Source organism: Cydia pomonella, chromosome 8 (genome assembly GCF_033807575.1).
Source record: "Cydia pomonella isolate Wapato2018A chromosome 8, ilCydPomo1, whole genome shotgun sequence".
NCBI lineage: Eukaryota > Metazoa > Arthropoda > Insecta > Lepidoptera > Tortricidae > Cydia > Cydia pomonella.
This window is the reverse complement of record NC_084710.1, coordinates 18,200,001-18,217,254: the sequence shown is the minus strand read 5'-3', so window position 1 is coordinate 18,217,254 and position 17,254 is coordinate 18,200,001. Positions and strand designations below refer to the sequence as shown.

The 17,254-nt window shown below is 36.5% G+C and overlaps 2 protein-coding genes across 2 annotated transcripts in view; both read right to left on the bottom strand.

Moving 5' to 3' along the window:
- LOC133520763 (GTP-binding protein SAR1b) overlaps positions 1–17,254 on the bottom strand; it is a 356,904-nt gene that overhangs the window by 128,850 nt on the left and 210,800 nt on the right. The gene's annotated exons all lie outside the window — the stretch shown is intronic.
- The window catches only part of LOC133520726 (titin), a 65,348-nt gene that overhangs the window by 39,544 nt on the left and 8,550 nt on the right, over positions 1–17,254 (bottom strand). The window contains exon 2 of the mRNA XM_061855342.1: positions 12,817–12,861. The gene's annotated coding sequence lies outside the window, so the exon portion shown is untranslated. The remainder of the gene's footprint in view (positions 1–12,816; positions 12,862–17,254) is intronic.

Sequence of the window (17,254 nt, the reverse complement as noted above, 5' to 3'; positions counted from 1 at the left end):
TTTTTTACAAGGGAAGCATAAATTCCGTCCCCTACCCTTGAGCGTTCTATTATCAATTCTCGCAGGTAGATGACTCTTTATTTGAGGGGGTGGTTTTTATGCACCCGAATAACTTTAACTTATAAGTATTCTTTTTTAGAATAAGAATCGAATCGGATAACATTTTCAATTTCGTATTATGTTTCTTGTTGTTCACAATTTAAGTCCTTTGTAGTAGTAGACTATGTACACAGTAGATAGCTTAATACATAAGATCTAAGACGAGTACTTTTATTATTATACAGAAGTAAGAAGATTGACTGCTACTTACGAGTACATTATTTTCCCTTATTCTTCAGTCTTGTGTTACAATTTTCTTAAAACCATATATACGATAAAATAATAATATGTATTTCTATATTTTATGTTTGCTATTAAAACTAATTATCGGTTCGATTTTCTATAGAACGAACTTTATGTAATCGTAAAGTCCCGGATAGACGTGCGAGTAAGTTCGCGAACTTACAGCTCGACGACCTTTTTCGCTCGTGTGTGAGCCTAAGTACGCGTACTTTACAAGCGAAAAAAGTCGTCGAGCCATAAGTTCGCGAACTTACTCGCCCGTCTATCAGCCACTTAAAACGTGAAACCAATCACAATGAAAGCAACGTTTAACGTTCCGGACTAGTGACATTTTATTTATTTATCATTTTAAATCCTGACACTGGCACGTCTCTAATATTTGTTTTATAATAAGAAAATATACTACACTTCATAATGGAAACTGGCTACATTACTTAAATATTAAGTGTATAATGTAATAATATTTTTTGACGTTGTCGTCGCGAACAACATTCTGCTATTGTAGCTTTCCTAAAAATACTTCATCAGGAAATGCGAAATTAACTTCTTTCACAAAACGTAAACATCCTTTTCAAATATGTTTCTACAGGTTTTAGTAAAGCCACATTAAATCGGGATTGGGGACGTTCTAAATAGGCTGCGTCCACAATATTCCGAATACCAATTGTAAACGTCAGTGGGCCATTTATCTTAATTTTTTGTACGTCTGGACCGGATAGCCAGATGTTGAGACGGTTCCCAAACAATATAACACTGCGCAAGGATTACTCGAAATTAAGCTCTAATTTAAGGTAATAAAAACTTACTCAGGTGCATTAGCGACATACGTGGCCGATCTAGGGCTATCACCCAAATGAAAGTGTCTGATAGCTATTTAGCTAACCTAGCACAAACTTGTTCTTAGGGGTCACGTTTAATGTGTGACAGTAGGAAAATATCGTGACCGACGTGACCGTATGTTTAATGCGAATCTAGGTTGGTTATGCAATCCTATATCATAAATGCGGCTTCGCATTATGCGATTATCGGATCTGACGCCTATACCTATTTGCTTTCCGTATCCATCCTACAAACGTAACTTGTGTATAATATATCTCCGCCACATATGTACCTACATTGTCTGATTCGATACGTGTTGGTTTTTATATGTAAATATTTACTATATGGCGTTAAGTATATCAGAAAGCGTAGAAGGTATCTACCATCTGCAGCCTAGTGTACTGCGTCTTGCACTCGAATACCCTTACGAATATTAGGCCGCCTAATAACAGTATCAATGTAAACTAATTCAAAAGTTTATTTTTATGCCAATGCCAGCAACCCTAGCGGTACAACAATGATGGACAATTGCATTGTGCGGACATAAATTATTTGACACTTGTCTCTTGCGCAACATGTGCGGGGAGGATGGGGCGACGCAGTGCCATGCAACAATGGCTTCATTATTCGCTCCCTTTACAATACCGTGCAAAAAATTACCGATAGGTACATTCCACCAATAAATATCGAACATTATACTTTCATAATTTTATGACCTTGTTAGCATTCGTGACATGTATCACTTTCAAAAGGATATTGATGTGTTATTTGAATTTACATATAGCTGGAGCTGCTGGAACTTATTAGTTTCCAATTGGTTGTGCCGCGTTTCAAAAAAGTTAAACACAATATTGTCAGCCGTCCACTGTACAACTACATATTTGTTTTAACGATATTACAAACGTGCAAAGTTTATTACTTTTTAGTATACATACAACAGGAAATAAAAATAAAATTGCTCACAGTAAAAGTAAGTTAACCACGTAAACTCAACCCATAGGCGATTTACAAGGTAACTTCAGCAGGTAACTTCAGCAGGTAACTTGGTGATAAATGGGACGCAATAAAATGTCAAAAAGAAAAAAAAGATCGTACCATTCGTACCCAATCGTGCGTGATTCTGAATCGCTGTGGCTTTGTTCGTCCGTACTATTCGGGATGCGCTAATAATAATAACTCGTAGCAATAACAGGCGGCGAGTCATCGACCTTCGAAAAATCTGACCTGCGTGCGCCCGCGCCGCACCCGCCGCAAGGTTGCCTTGCCAACGCGACTTTAAAATTCCTCCCACAATTAATTGAAATGTTTAAGTAGAAGCATATCTATTAGAATTAAAAAAAAAACACATACACTGTTAAATTTTGTTAAATACATATTCAATTTCGTTCTACGTTGACAATTTTTAACTAGGTATCTATCGAAAACTTATCGTCCATTTGCCCCTGAAAAAGTACGTTGCCGTGTGCTTTTATTATTTTCGATGTTGAGCGGGACACTTCAACTTTTTTGTGACTTGCAATAACCTTTATTGGTAGAATAGGCGCTCTGCAAGGTGATCAACGTTATTTGCAAAAAACTTGTTTCTGCGCATAAAATTGGCGTCGAAAATGTCGAGAGTTAAGGTTATTGATTATAAAAATGAGTTTATTTATAGAAACTAGTAAGCTCAATATAAAATAATCACGCGAGTTTTAGAGAAATTAAGACAAGTCGATTGTGCTCTTGAATTGATTTGTGTGTTTAGAGGTGTAATTAGAAGCAAAAACAATACCATGTCAAACTGAGTAATTTATCTGGGCAAATTACGTGGATTCTCGGAGCGTGAAAAGTTGTACCTACCACGAAGTAGCAGCATGTTATTTGATATTATTAGTAATACTGTCTTTATACTAACGTGTTTTTTAGCAGACCCCAGCGTAACTATCAGGTTTTGTCACAAACATGACAAATGTTAACAATATTTTACAGGTGTTATGAGATCCGTTTCCATCTCGTTGTTTTATATTGGCGCACGAAATTTATCGCTCGTTGTCACACTTGTCACTTTAGAAAATAGGCGCCCGGATGACCTTGAGAGCGGAAAAATCTATTGTTAACAATGTGACATTGGGTTTTTGTTAATGTCATATTGATTGTCATTAAATATCTCTGTGCTAATGGCGGTCGTATGTCAAGTGTGAACGGAGGTGAACACCCCAGCATAGCGAATCGTTGACCCTCGATCACCACGCAGAGCGCTCTAGGGTCTTGTGCTAACACAGTTTTTTGCTTGCTATGTACGATGTACGTCACCTTTTTGGGAGGTTGGTATGTGGGAGGTGCTTGTAAAAATCACATCAGCAAATCATCGGCATTCGTTAATGATAAATTAATAATAAATCCGGCGTTACTAATAAATGAAGTCATCCGGGTCGATGCTTTTATCGTTTTTATTATTTATATGACGTTCAATTGGCTTATTTAGCAGGTGACCTACATAAAGATATTCCGAAATATGGTTTCGTATTGTGACAGTAAAAAGTTTTAGATTGTAGCCTGTGACGTGACATTAAGATTTAATTTAGTAACTCGCAAATAACTGCAGATTTAAGATTTAGATAGTATATATGTATATTTATATTCTTATATTTACTTATATTTATTTACTCTTATATTCTTATATTATATTTATATTATTTATAATTCATTTGTATATGTGACTGTTTGTGTTCTAAATAAATAAATAAAAAAAAAAATATAATAAAGATTTCGTACTGGCATTGAGTCGGACTTACCTATTTGCAAAATTTTAAAGTGAATGCTTCAGAACCGTAGTATCGATTCGATTGGTTTGATTATTCATCATACAAATTCGATTATTCTCCTGCACGCGTGATATCAAGTCAATGTTTTGTTTTGATGGTTGTAGAGCGTTCTACTTCTACATCATAATAGCATACATAGGTATACATCTGATTGAGCATTGTAGCGAGCTGAATGTAAAATACAGAACTTTGGTATTTCACACATTTGGTACATTAATTGCTATTTGTTTCTGAGTCATGGGTGTTTTCTATGTATATAAGTATATATTTATATATTTGTCGCCTAGTACCCATAGTACCAGCTTTGATTAGTTTGGGGCTAGGTCGATCTGTGTAAGATTTATTAATTTATGATAAATTATTTGACTTAACATCGACAAATTACCATTAGTTAAGTAGTAACTTTTTTAAATACGAGTACCATTACTCGATTAAATAACTACGGTTAATATTAGCTATTACCTACTCCCTCGGGTAAGTTGATGAAATGTAGGTGTTATTAAACCGACATAACGGTATATATAAACATTATACCTACGTCATTAGAAGGAGCAGCCATCAGAAACAGGATACCGTTGTGGTTCCCGCTACAAAATGACATAATACGCGGTGTACGTTTACTTGGGAAGGAAACGTTACGTGGAATCAGGATTGTTGATAACAAAGCTCGTTATTGTGGAATGAATTAGTTCCTTGTTATGTTATAGATTGCGGCGATGAAAGCAAAACACAATATTCATGTATTTCATTAAGTACCTAATCCACAGAGGATTTAATATTTATTTCTCCTACCTATCTACCTGTCAAAACGTAGGCTTAAACGTAAAATGCGGTTATATAAGACCGACCTAAACCGTTTTACGAACTGTTCTTTGCCTTCGTTGCCTTCGTCGCGATCAAGTGGAATTTATGAGGAGTTACATAAACATCTAATCTCACGGTTTTTGCGAAGCGAAGGTCGCCGGAGACGGGACCGGAGCTAGGTTACTTTCGCAACAAACGTGACTTGTCGAGATTTTGTTGTCGCCGTTTTGCCTTGCCAGGCTAGACCACCGGCTAACTTGTTCAGGACAAGAGACATGAAATGAATTAAGATTAGGTAATTTCGTGTTTTGAAGAACCTGGAATTGTTAATATTCCTTATAAAGACACAATCTTAAAATGTTTGTACTTTATAGCCCATAAAATGTGGCCCTTTAATGATTTGAATAAAAACTCAGTCTTACTTATAAAACATAAAAAAAACTTCCTCCTCCATAGAATACTACGCGCTTTCTAAAGCGTGAAAAGCCGCCACAAAAAATATTACGAAGAAACTTTCGACTATTTTCGGTAGTAGTCGGTTGCGACAGACTTGCGAAAGTGTTGCATTGCGCCATGATCGCGCTGTTGACACTGACAGCTCGTGCGATAACATCGAATTATCTGCGCGAATTCGACGAACCGAGCAGGGGAGACGTTACCCTACTCTCCCCTTTCGAAAATCGAAAAACATAAGTGTTTTAGATGCCAATTCGATTGATGTATTCCTACGGCTTCGGTTGGCGTAGTTGCCTATTATGTTTATCTTTCATTTTCTGAGCTACATTATTCGTAAGCAATTTTCCTAACTTGTTTACGTTTAATTTCATTGCATCTGTTATTTTATGTCTACTGTTTATACATTGTAGACACTATTTCTTCGCGTTTACTTCAATCGTATAACTAGTACATCAAATTTCTCTATACAAGAGTTTCATCATAAGTTTTATTCCTGTCTGTTGGAAATAGATTTCTTTTTTTTATTGATACGTATCCAGGCAGAATGTGACCTAACAGGAATGTTCAGCAGGTAAGCGAGTAAGAGTACTGTACCTGAGTGTAAACTAGATAGACTGGCTGCGTTAGGGTTAGCAAGTTCTGCTACTTTTACATAGGTATAACGTGATAAATATCAGCTAATTAAATTGAAATCGCAAAAATGCTCCATGCTATTAAATATTTAATTAGTAAACACGTTTGAGTTGAGAAGCATTAGGAATTCGAAAGTATCGAATGTTTCCTTTGAATGATGCAGATTATAATATTCATATTGATTTTAGTCTCCTGTTTCGTCTGAAGATATGGCTACGAATCATTCAGCTTTTTACTTGCTCTAATGGTTAATTTATAGCAAATTAGCCCTAGCAAAGGCCTTAGCAAAGCCACTTTTTGCTCTTTATTACAATTTCCTTCCCTTTCCCTTCTTACGTTACTGGGATGCAATATGAAGAATACCTTAAAATTATTTCAGCTACCAGCAACGTAAAGTTACATGGTACAAGGCCTAATCTATGTCACAAAGTGAGCAAATTTCGATCTTATTAACGCTGTACTCTTCAAGAGTTATTGTCTCTCGCTGTCAAATCTAAATCCTGACAAATGGTAACCCTAGGTGAGCCGGGAACTGGTTCACAAGGGGCGAGCGGGGAGCCCAGACGGAGGGACGTCATTGACCTGTCGGCCCCCCTCTACCCCCACTCGCGACACCCGCGCGAACCGTAACTTCATTGTATCGCGCACTGCGAATCAAATTTGTTGTTAGATGTTTTTGCGAAAGTTTGACAGGAACACGTTGAAGGAAAACTAAATTTTATTATAACTTGCTTATTAAACGTAAAACGTAAATAGTCTATGAGTTAACCTCAGTCACTGAGCTACACGTTTATATATCTTCTACGAAGTCCGTACGTTGTAAGTGCGGACATAAAAGTTACGATAACAATGGGCACATGAAAACTGCTGAATATGTATGATATGAAGTTAAATACACCTGAACATTCCAATAACCTCGTGGCATTCTCGATCAACAAACGGCGCAATCATTAACCTAAAATCAACCAGGTCATCATACCTGGCTAACATTTTACAACGATTAATTGCCTATTCTGGGTAAGCTAAACGTTTCTAGGCCAAGTGTGCTTGCTATTTTTTATTGTACAGTCAGCATCAAAAGTAGCGGTTCAAAAGTATCTACCATTCTGTAACAGCTTAACGAAATGTACTGTTCTCTATGTAGAACAATTAAGACGTTAAAAGATATACTTTTGAACGTGAATTTTAGAGATTTTTCAATATTTGGAAAAGTTATCCTGAATATCAGTTACTTTTGGAGCGTTTGTTTTATCCGCTACTATTGATGCTGACCTACCTAATGTACAGCGAGCTGAAAAATTGCATAGATACTTTATGAATTGAATTCATCCATAAAGTGGCCATGCCCTTTTGCAGATGTGTGTACATAATATGTTACCTATATTTCTTTTTAAATTATTCCCAGCATCGTCATACGCATTCTAAATAATTTTCGACATTGCTTGCATGAATCGATATTTTTTAAACATTTGCTAACCGCCATGCATTTTATAATATTAAAGTGATACTCCTAAAATAAATGGAACTCCTTCAAACGTCAACCGTTGTTCTGTAACCTGAAATCGGGCATGTCTGGAGTTCAGCGAAGGTCGGAGACGAGCAGCTCTGTCCGGCCCAACTGGGTCAAGTTCATTATTTAAAGATGACTAGTCGGGGGTGTTTTTACCCCAGCCTCCCCTGTTCGACGGGATGTGGTTAATTTATACTAAGCTAAGACATGCTGTGGTAAAGTAAAATAGGGATGAATCGTTTTACAAATGTTAATACTAGACGCCATAATTATCCGGGTCTGGCATGATATGATACTGGTATGGTAAAGCGTTAAGTCCGCCATTTGTACTCTTGAGCAAATCTATAAATTGAGCAATATAGTTTAAATATGTAAATAATTTATGCTAATTTATATTTGTATTTGTCATTGGGTAAAAAATTACAATTATTCCCTAAACATTTGATGTAAATTATAAACTCAAAAACTATGTTGGATTAGGCTATTGTCGACAACTCGACATAAATATATCAAAACTGAAAACTGAGCACTTCCTAAGTGCTTGGCTTGAACTTTCTAGATTTACCACGAAGACTTTCTAGTGAACTCGAGAAGGCTTTACCCGGCTGTATTGCGGGAAAATATAAAGTGGAATAATCGTAAAACGCGGAGGCTTGCCTTGCGGGCCCTGTTACCACCAAGGGAGGCAAGTTTACAAGAAATTTCCATTTCAGTTCAGATACAGGTTAGATCGATCTTCATTTAACGTGTTCTTCACGAATCTAAACTATATATTACAATACACACGAGACAAGGAAAGTTAAGAGTACTTTACTTCCCAATTTGGTATTCATTTATACCTTTGGAGCTCATATATAGTTTGTCAAGCATTTCCGCCAGTAGAAAAAAGCGGCAAATTTAAAAAATGTAGACGTGAAGGGTTAACGTCCCATAGAAAATTTGAATGAAAATTCGTGCCTTTTTCTACTGACTAACTTGTTTGACCGGCTATAATTATATTTTTAGGATAACTTATAGATAACTACTTATAAAACTATTTTTCTACATAACATGGGAACCATTACCGATAATAAAAGAAAAAAAAGCGCTGGTGGCCTAGCGGTAAGAGCATGCGACTTGCAATCCGGAGGTCGCGGGTTCAAGCCCCAGCTCTTACCAATGAGTTTTTCGAAATGTAGGTACGAAATATTATTTGATATTTACCAGTCGCTTTTCGGTGAAGGAAAACATGGTGAGGAAACTGGATAAATCCCAATATGGCCTACCTATGAGTTTTTCGAAACTTATGTACGGAATATTCTTTGATATTTACCGGTCGCTTTTCGGTTAAGGAAAACATGGCGAGGAAACTGGATTAATCCCAATAAGTTTTCATTTTATTTATTTTAGATTAATCCCTAGTTTACCCTCTGGGTTGAAAGGTCAGATGGCTGTCGCTTTCGTAAAAACTAGTGCTTACGCCAATTCTCGGAATTAGTTACCAAGCAGACTCCTCCCATGAGCCGTGGCAAAATGCAGTAACAACGCGAGAAAGAAGAAGAACAAGAGAACCCTTACCACCTTAAAATTTAACGTCAAGTTTTAACGTGGGAATTATGAATTTAACCCTTAATTTTTTTTAATCATACAAGTGTTTTATTAACTCCGTTAACTTCGGGTTATAGCTAATTACATTTAAGGAAACTGAACGGTACCTATAGTTAAGTAAAGAAAAATTATGTACATATTTTTCGTAAAAAGTAATTAAATGCTGCATATAGCATTGTTACAATAACATGGGCATGCTATTTAACTTAAGCAAACAATTGAAAACTTTGACATATCGATATCATTTCGATCCATTTATGCACTCTCTTGCTACTTTAAAAGAACATACGAGATCCAAACTGTTGTTGATAAATTATATAGGTATAATTTAGCGGCAACAGAAATGCATCATCAGTGAAAATCTCAATAGTCTAGCTATCACGGTTTATTTGATACAGCCTGGTGCCAGACAGACAGACGGACAGTAGAGCCTTAGTAATAGGGTCCCGTTTTTACCCTTTGTGTACGGAACTCTAAAAAAAAGTCTATCGTCCGAGATAGTACTTGCATTAAGTAGCAAATGTATTAACACATACTAAACACTAATCAATAAGTAAACAAGCCTTAATACAAGTGTACACAGGGTTCAGGGGCCTTATAAGATAAAATATATACATTTTTGATGATTTCCTAAATGGATTTAATTAGAATACCGGTGTCATTGAGAAAGTAACTTAATTTAAGCTCAGGAATGCACACTTAAAATCAAAAGGTTAAAAGAAAATACCGTGTATCTACCGTGTACCGTGCCGAATACCGCGTGTTACGTGTCATCTAAAATCGGCATGGTATAAACTACGCATCAATAAGCTTCAAGTTTCGAGTATGCCATAGGTTGAATGGTCTGGTTTTCCAAGCTGTGTAAACACAAGACCATTACGAACATTATGATTCAATCATATTCCCCATAATATTTACGAATTTCTGAATAACAATATTTATACATTTCTAAGTATGGATGAGGAAGTCTCGTTAACAATTTATGACGAATAATAATATCTAAATGGTTACGTTCTTCCTCTCATACATTTTACGAATGACAGTTATATATAATTAACATCATCATATATTATTAAAAATCTAAAGATAACAAAAAAATGCATATTGTCAACCGGATGCCGAAAGATATAAAATGTGTATTTCATGACTTGAGTTTTCAATCGTAACAGCGCCCTTGTCATGTTTTTCATAACATTTACGATGTACCAAGTGTATTCTTAAGCCGACATACCTATATGTTAATTAAAATATCATCTAATAAAACAAAGTCCCTCGCCGCGTCTGTCTGTATGTATGTTAACGATAAACTTAAAAACTACTGAACGGATTTTCATGCCGTTTTCACCTACCGTTAGAGTGATTCGTGAGGAGGGTTTAGGCATATAACATGTTAAGGTTTTGTGTAACCCTTGCGACGCCGGGGCGGGTCTCTAGTAAATAATAAATATGCGCCTGCAATTTTTTTTTGACAAGTCGGGACAAAATAATTCGAATAGCTGTTGAATTGTGCAGTACCCCTAGTGTAAATAAATTCGATTTCGAAACGTGACGTACGCGTTTGCGTTTAGTCTCATTTTGTATTGGATTTAGAAAGAGCGCGCCAAGCGGGACGTTTTGGAAGCTCAAAATCCTATACAAAATGAGACTTAACGCAAACGCGTTCGTCACGTTATGATGTCGATCAAATTTACACTAGGGGTACAGGTTCTACTCACCGTTTTAAGACTTGGATCGGTTTGTTAATAAGTCATGTCATGAGTCAACTGAAAATAGAAATCTTGTCAATTTACTATTAAAGTAACATATTGTATCACAATGTGAAACGTATAGAGTATAGACGCAGGTAGGAATAATAGTTACAGAAATAACCCCAAGGTGACGACGTGTCACTGCCTTACATATATGTGGGCGGCGAGCAGTCGTCATCGACTGTTTGGACCAATTTATTGTTTATTTATTTATATGTCACTGTCAAAATTCATAAGCAATTTCAACTGAAATGTGTCAGAAATAGTTATAAAATTCGTATGTCAAGAATATTTTTAAGCTGTGTTATACTGCGATAACATCACGTGATTTCTGTCTAAAGGATATTGTTAGTAAAAAAAATACTACTGAGGGATTAAAATAGGTCAAGTTCGAATTGCGTCAAGAAATACGGGAACTATAGTCGACTAAGAAAATGTTTTTTTTTTTAAGTTACTTCGAAATAAACTACAACTGTGAGCGAAACACTAGGTTATAATTAATACTGCGATGAGTTACTATCGCAAACATTAAATATTTCAATTTCTGCCTCTCTATCGCTCTAATTGCCTCCCTATTTCTTAAATATGTAATTGAGAAATATAGAGGCAAATAGACAAATGTACGAAGCGGTTCCCAGTTATAGCCATGACGTCAAGCTCAAATCCAAATGTATCTGATAATGCGATTTTTAATAGACAAATGACAGCTACTAGATGCTGTTCCTAAGATTTTATACAAGTATCTTTCAAAATTCAGCATATTCTCGCATTTGGCCCATCGCTAATTGTTCAGTGAATGACTGAAGCCTCCTCCGGTACGCGTCATTAATATTTAAGTTGGCCGAAGGCCGGACGTTGTCCTCGTCACGACGCGTTTGTATCGCTTCACACATGGCATTTCGTGAGTCCGGTCGATGGTTCTAATGCTGCGGGATTTCCAAAACGTTTTAGTTTATCCTTACTTACTTTTCCTACACCGCAGAGGGCCTACTCCGAACCACTCTTTATCGTTCGAATGCACTAGAGAGGCAGACGAAATTTCCTTGGAAAATACGAGGGCCTGCCGTGAAACACTATGGAACCACTTCGTTTATTCGTTCCTCTGTTTGCCTATTTATCGCTCGAATGCACAGACGAAATTTCTATTAACGATGTTCGCGGTAGGACCTGAGGATACACAGAAAGGAAAATTACTTTTGGCCTTGGACTTGGACTGCTACCGGAAGGTTTAGCAATGAACAGACATTTTGATACAAATCATTTGCACGTAATTAAATGTTTCGAAATTCAAGGCTGCAATCACCAATTCTATTAAGGTGCCTGATAACGCTTTGGCCTCTAAATGTCAGCCTATTTCTGGACGGCGACCTCCTCGGGTCACAGTGAATCGAAAATAAATAGGTAGGTAGTCAGACACTAAAAAGGGCATAAGAGATATACAGATTTTAACTTAACTACCAAATTTAACGGCCCCCGAGCCAATTCGGTGTCGATAGTTACCCTGCGTACGAAGCAGGAGGTCCTGGGTTTGAATCCATGGTCAGGGATTTTTTTTGTGACTTCATCACGAATATTTTGTTGCCGAGTTATGGATGTAACCTATGTATCTAGATTCTAAATATGTATATCGTCGCCTGTATCGTAGACATAGTACGGTCACGTCTGAAAATACCGATACGAAAAAAGTGCCAAAAATATGTATACACGACTTTATTGCCCATATATTAAGGTAGTGTATACATAATTTTGGCACATTTTTCGTATCGATATTTTCAGACGTGACTGTACCAGCTTTGCTTAATTTGGGGCTAGGACGATCTGTGTAAAGTTGTTCCTATAATATTAGTAAGTAATGTTTGATACATCGTCTAAGGAGTTTAAACACTGCTTTAATATATTATCATCCTATTAAAAAACAAATCAATATAATTTAACTTATCTATTGAGAGAGTAGGATGAAAAATCACACATTGCTGTTATTGAAGTTGTACCATGCGGGAATGCGACACGGAGCTGCTTATTCCTATATACTCGTATTTGTAGTCTTATTAAGCCATTTTTCGAGTTGAAACAAGTAAAAACCAAAACACCAAATCATACTTATGGTACTTACAGTATTTATATGTTTTGAAGGACGTCGTAAGATGTCAAACGTTTTCTGAAACAAAAGAACATAAAATATGAGAACGAGCTTTAATCAAGGCTGAATGTGTCAAGTATGAAGGTGGGTTGGATTTTAGAAGAAGGACGGATCGGCACAAACTGAAATATGAAATCGCGCAAGTTACGCGCGGCAAGGTGTGCTAGCCAATCGGCCATGCTGGTGTAGGTACATTTAAAGGGTGACAAGGTATATACATAAATAAGCTAATTGTGTTGTGGCAGATGTATAATAAAACGACAAAGGCAAACAAAAACCTGAAACTATCATCCCTGGTTGGACCATTCCCAGTCAGGGCCACATTCGGAACTTATCAAAGGATTTATAAAAAACTTACGAAAACCATCAGAAAACGTTTTTCTAATGTAGACAAACTTATGGAAAGTTAAAAGACGTAGTTCGACAAAAATTAAATACTGTTGCTTCCGAGTCTTACGACGTAGCAAAGTCAAGGAAGTAGTCTCAAAGATTGCTCGCCACAAACTTGTGAAAGTCGGAAAGCACGGCGTGCATTTAATCATGATCGTGTCGTTTATAAAATGACTGTTTTAAAATACATAGGTATAAGCCGTATGTATTTCTAATGTCTTTTGGCTTTCGTATATGTTGTATTTGTTTGCACATATATATGTCATATATATGATATCATTCATAGCATTAAGTTCATCTTTTTTACATTAACTTTTCTTTTATAAAATAAATAGATATCTTTTATAAATGTATACTGATATAATATTATTAGTTTTCTATCTAACTCCTTTAAACTAAACCTGAAGCTATTAAGAAATAGGTATACGAAAACAACATAACACAAAGCAAACTGCACTTAAGTACTACATATATTGAAATGACACCAACGAAATTCATTGATAAAATATTTTCTGTATAAGTACCTACTTGTTTTGTATTATAACAAATTCGTCTAGCGAAAATTTGTAATGTTGAATAGCGAGTACACTGCTTCCATTGGAAGCTGTTTTGTGACGATTTATAACTCTCTGAAAGGGATTTATATTTCTTCCCGAGGGAACATAAATAAAACCACTTTATTGGGCACACTATTCACATGTATATGGACTATAGGCTAAAGGCCAGATCGATTATTCACTACGTATCCCGTCTTCAGTAAACAAACGATTGCGTTGATTGATGATGTAACAAGATATCTGCCTGACGATCAAGGGCAAGGTTTAACGCGACATTGCTCTATTTGACCACAAACATCTTGAACGAATATAACAAAATAACATATATACCTGTATTTTACCATTTAATGACGTCATACCACGAGACAAAAGGCATAACAATAGACGTGCCAATTACTCAATGATCGTTGGCCAGCAGACGCACGACATGGCCGCCGCTCTCAAGATGGCGGGCGGTGAAAGTGGCCAGTGCTGCCGGTGGCCGCTCTCTGGCTAACGGACGTTTTAGCGATAACGAGCACCGTACGTCCTTAATACATAATGACTAATTACTTAATGAATTTGTAATTAAGGATTTATATGCTTATGAAAAGAGATACAAATGGGTTTTGGCGACAGTTCAAAACAAGTTTGATTATAAAGACCAGAAGAACACGCACTACATACCTATTTATTGTGCGACAAACTGATGAGGAAAGTAGGTTATTTTATCTCATCTTCAATGTTATAGCAATTATTAGCATTATTACTGTGTAATAAACTTGTGTTTAAGGAAAAATATTCTTGATTCCGGAAGCTAGTCTAGATTCAAGAAGACCATGGCCATGGTCGCAGCACAGACTTTAATTATCATTAATTACAAATACCTATTACTTAGGTCCCTTAAAGTAACTCGTAATTATTTGTATTTCGTGCACGAATTAGTTCAAATGGTAGTTTAATGAATTAACCTTGAAGCCAGAGAACTAAAGCAACCAGACTTGAATGACTTGTAATTAATGAGGCCAAACCGTATAATTAGGTAATTAAGACGAAAATTCCAGAAAGGTACATATCCAAAAAGGTTATAAGTTAGGTATTATATTATAATTCGTTACGTAAGCAACTTAACAATACCTACATAAATATGTCTACCTGACCATAAAACCCAAAGGTCATAACCATCCTTTTGAACTAAACCAAAACGTCAATCGAATCGATTCGAATAAAAATCATTCATGTCAGAGTACAGGAGGAGATCTGGTATCAGTAGGTACCCGCTGGTACCTACACGTGAGCTTCAATCTGGTGACCCTGCCCCGAGTATCGAGGTCACTCTTCCGTGGCTAGCTGCGCCGGAAGTCATAAACCAGGATTGAACTTCTTGACGTAACGTCCGCTTCCTCGAGCGAAGGTAATTTAGACAAGTGGGAGAGAAAACAACAATTCATTGATATCTAGAAACTTTGGACTTGCATTTATGCTTGCGAAGTTTGACAAGATGGAAGTATTGAAAAGTACATGTGGCGGCAGGCGACAGCCAAATGCGGGAGTGCTAAGCTAATAGTTTTGCTGACTGTACATCAGCAACACATCGATGTGGCAAGTAAAGGCTACATTCCGAAATTCCGATTGCGACTGGAGCATCGAAAAAAGGCAATGTCATTGTCAATTTCCTTGATAAATTTAATAAAAGTTACTGCTGCATTGCTGTCACTCACTTTTATCAAGAAGATTGACAAATATATAGGTTAATTGCCCTTTAACTCGCTCCTGCATACAGCCAATGCTTTAACTTGAAAGGTGTGTCTGATCTACACGGATTTGGTTGCTCGTGTGGTATTTACTAGCTGCCCTTAAGTATTGTCGTGTAAATTTTTCCTTTTCCGTAAATTAACTAAGCAACTTGTGGCGGTAAAAAGGTCAGCTAGTACTAAAAGGTCATCGGTATAACATTTTACTCTATAATATTAACATCCCTGCTAATATTATAGAGTCAAACCAAGATAAGTTGACAGCTATTTTGATAGCCAAGACGGTGCAAGTGTTAAGTAAACGGCATAATTTCATAAAAGTTTGATGTTTAAAATAACACGTGCCCCGTCTGGGCTATCAAAATCGCTGCCAACTTAGCTTGGTCTGACTCTAAATGCGAAAGTAACTCTTGTCTGTATGTCTGACTGTTACCTCTGCATGCTTAAAAACCGCCAAACCAATTTTGATGAAATTTAGTATGGAGATAGTTTAAGGCCCGGGAAAGGACATACGAGTAAGGTAGTTTTTATTAATCATCATCATGCCACCCAGACGAAGTCGCGGGCGGAAGTTAATATGTACTAATATAATACGTAACCGAATTTGAGATGGTAGGCAACATTGCGAAATGGATTAAATGCGAAATTCGTGTACAGGTGAGGAAATTGATTCTTTAGCAGTTTGCGGTTCAAGTAACTGCTAAAGAATCAATTTCCTCGACCGTACCTACTGTTAAGAATTAGGTAATTTTAAGTTATCACAAAAGATATTGTTTTCGTTCTTACTGAGGGAGGAGCGACATACATAAATAAAAGTTATGCTTCAGAAGTTAAGTATGCTGAAAAAAGTTATAAATTCATAACTGTAAGCACTACATAAAAACTGAGTCATTCGACTTGGTATTCTTGCTACTTTCGGTTTTCATATCAAAAATGGAAACAAATAATGAAGGGACAAATTTAAATCTTCAAAGATGCAATTTAAGGCAGGTTACTTATGCTTTCTAATAACACGAGCGAAGTTTAGTTATGTGTAGGTAACAACGCCTTTAAAGAAAGTAATCAATTTCAGTCCCCGCAGACGGGTCTCGATATCAAAGGGGACCTAAATGGAATTACTACGGCATGTCGTTGCTATGCCGATAACACAATTATAAGTTGAGAGTTGGGACCCGCCAGGGCCCTGATTCTGACATTATCTTATTTTAGTGTCAATTCAATCTGATTATCCAAGTTTTCTGCTCGCACAGCTTTCGCGTAGCGGAGTCGGCTTCGGCTACTACCTGATTAGATTCGTATCTAATATAGTACGTCACATTTCGTTTTAGAATTTACCACCCGTGTACATAATTGATTAATGTCTGCTTGCTTAAAGGTGTACATACATAGATCATGCATACACATTTTAAAAGCTTTTAACTTTCGTTGTATTGCTTTATTGTTTAGTCGAGCCAGTTGCTATCGACAAAAACTTAGTGTAATCCTGCTTACAAAATTAACAATGAAAGGGTCGAACATGCGTAGCTATTCAATATTTAGCATTCTCGATCTCGACCAAGTAACCAACATTTAGCTTTTGTACATATAATTGTAAAAAAGTGGCTGTGACAGAATCGGACAGACAGACGGACATGACGAATCTATAAGGGTTCCGTTTTTTGCCATTTGGCTACGGAACCCTAAAAATTTACTAGCCCCAGTTAGGTAGCTACTTTAGCAGTTTTAGGTACT